The 3,088-nt window shown below is 36.5% G+C and overlaps 1 long non-coding RNA gene across 1 annotated transcript; it reads right to left on the reverse strand.

The window, feature by feature from the left end:
- Positions 1-623: 623 nt before the first annotated feature.
- LOC118517594 lies at positions 624-1,229 on the reverse strand. Its single transcript, XR_004908331.1, has 2 exons — positions 1,118-1,229; positions 624-1,050 (listed from the first exon to the last, which is right to left on the reverse strand). It is a non-coding gene; the product is annotated as an uncharacterized LOC118517594 (long non-coding RNA).
- Between the last annotated feature and the right edge of the window lie 1,859 nt (positions 1,230-3,088).

Below are 3,088 nucleotides of genomic sequence, written 5' to 3' on the forward strand. Positions count from 1 at the left end.
ACATTGTTAGCATTATCCCTAGTTCATTTTTTTTATTCTCTAACAGCATTTTGAATCTTTACTCAATCTTTTTAATATTGAAATGATGTCAAATATGATGCTAGTTTAATCATAAGTGAAATCCAAAAGATCAATTGCGTTGAATGTCTTTCTAATTTAATTTGCTTTTAATCGACAAAGCCAACAGAAGCATCGTTTGAGGCTCACTATATGCAGGCAGATAAGTAATCTGTAAGCATAAATATTTAACCAAACGCGTTCGAATTTGCATCTTTCGAAAACCATGTAAACAACACTCAAACACATTTCCTGTTTCTCTCTTTCTCTCTCTCTCTTTCAATCACTGGCCCTAGGCATAGCTGTTCTTTCCAAGCTTATTAAAGGAAATTTACACAATTTCTACAGTCAAACAAACCAAGTCTTTTATGTTGGAGACAATTTTTGCCGCAGGCTTCTCGATATTCATCCTTACTCTCATCCTTACGCCTAAGTTACACTACGACAAGCGCTCACTTGCTAGGATTTACACCGCATCTTGTAGGCCAATGTTAGATATTACTTACGATATTACTTACACAGATAAAACGCAAGGTAAGAAAGACTCATCCAGATATTGTGCCGAATTCTTGAAGACGATTTGAAAGACGATTTCCACAAATGTTATTTATTTCCGCTTCTCTTCATATTCAATGTGTTTTTGCAGTGATTTGGATTTGCTGTGAATTCTATGTTTTGGTAGCATGTAGTGAGTACCTTTACGGTTTAAAACGCGACGATAATGGGGAACCATTGATAAGCTCTCCTGGCTCGAACAATTTTCATTGTTATTCTGATTTCGATTAGGATCAAGCAGAAAATGTTCTTCATGATGAAAAGGACCGCTTAAAAGAGCATCATGTAGAAGATAGTTCCCAAATGGATCCTTCTGCAGTAGTCTACACCTTTCAAACGTATCTAGAATTTCTTGGACCCATTTTTGTACGACCATAGGTTGAAATGCGCGTTCATTCTTCAGAAAAACAAAAGAAACTAATTCATTTTTATTACATCCTGGAATATAAAATTAATTCCTATGAATCAAAATCGATACCCAATACCATCAACTTGAAATTCATACCAATTCCGTCCACGATGTGAAAAAATTGTAAACCTTTAAGAACGTGTCGAAAAATTTTTTTAGGAGCTTTCACTTCAGACATTCTTGACGCTTGCGCTGTATTCGATGCACTGGCTCATTGTTTCAATGGTATCTTGATCATTTTTGTAATTGTTACCTACTAGTGTCCTAATTAATTTGGATTTAGTATATATCGATATAGTTTATTTTAAAGCGATAAAACAAAAATCACTGACCATGATTAGATTATTTCTCTTAATTTTTTTTTCTTGATAGTTGTGCATTTATGATCGAGATATACTTCGTGGAATGCTTGTTCTGCATGCGTGAAGTAGTGCGTCAAATCGAATCCATAATCCAAGCTTAGCTAAGTTATATTTGGTTATCTCAGTTTGGCTAGCATGATCAGAAGCATATATCATCACAACTTAAACAAGTTGAATAAAAGTTAGAATAATTTTTTAACGGCATCACTCCATCTCAACTTGGGTTCACCCAACCTCCTCTACCCATAAGGACGACCTCGAAAGATTGTACGAGTTGGATAGTCCGGTGACAGTATCTAAAAAAAACTAACTCTCCGTAGTCTGGCACGTCTTTGTCCTTTCACACATACATGAAAAAAAAAATCTTCGGAGTATTCTCCTTTCAAGAGCAGTTAAGAGTAGCTCGTCAGTTTTGTGCGAGAGCGTATGAGAGTACTGGGACTATAAATGGTCTATACAGTCTTATTTTCACCCGTTGTGACAGACGTAAATCAGAAAATCAGTATTTTTTCAGAGTCGCTGATCCATCATTTACACTTCGTTTTCAGCAAGCTGAAGTTTTGATGGCAATGCAGCAGTTACACTCTTAATAATTGTTCATGGATTTTGAAGCTGCGTATAACAACAAATTCTGTCGAAGTTGAAATACTTAATACAATAAATAGTTTGCCATTGACGCTGGTTGGCAAACCAGACGATGGTTTTTGTACATGCATTATGTGAGTTTTGTTCAATAGTCAGGATAGACTCTTGAAACAATACACCTTCAGAGTACCGTGCCAAAATATTTTCAGACAATAAGCATTAAAAAATACGCAATTCTCTCAAATGTGTAACACATACAAATTTATTCTTGAAATATCTATGTTCCAAATAGTTTGTATGGATCACGCTACAAATCGTGTTTTCGGTTCATTACATCTGCTATGTGTTTTAAGCCTGATCGGCTATATGATTGATTCGCATCAATTTTCAAAATGCCAAGACAACTAGTACGTATCCTTTGGAAACGTTATCCGAGTGCAAGTGAAACGGCCACTACTGTCTCCAACACAAAGCCTTTCACTCAGCGATTAATTCAGCTGGAAAACTACAGAACAGCCACTGGCACAACGATTCCCTTGTCAACACATTACTCAGCTAACTCTGCAAGATTCAGCGTACCGATATTTGCCGTCAACTCAAACAGTTTTGCCTTGTCTCACTATGTGCTTGTGACTTTCATCGAAAATCACTTCCGGCACTCCACTACGCTTTCTCATGCTCCTTTCAATATAATCGTTTCTGCGGTGTTGCGGCCCTTTGTGCAGCCATTGTCGTCAATGTTTGTGATGTGTTTAATGTGTGATTGACAGGTAATTAAATGTGTTTTCCTTTTTCTTACGATTGATAACCTCGAAACGAAGCATCAGTATTAACACTCCCTCGCGTTCTTGAGTAGCTCTGCTGTTAAAGCTTAGACAAACCAGCCTCAGCTATATAAAACTGCTAACGTCACTGTACAAACGTGCCTGGCGCTATGACAATTCGATACCGATTGTACTTGGCGTGACGAAGCCATGTTCAAACATCCGGTAAAACGGGGGAAATCATTTTAATTATCATCTATTTGAAAAACAACGCATTAAAAATGAGGCCAACGCTTTCAAAAGAATATGTTAAAATAAAGTATTGTGTATTTATTCTAAAAGCATGTATAAAATGA

The sequence above is a fragment of the Anopheles stephensi genome, chromosome 2 (genome assembly GCF_013141755.1).
Source record: "Anopheles stephensi strain Indian chromosome 2, UCI_ANSTEP_V1.0, whole genome shotgun sequence".
NCBI lineage: Eukaryota > Metazoa > Arthropoda > Insecta > Diptera > Culicidae > Anopheles > Anopheles stephensi.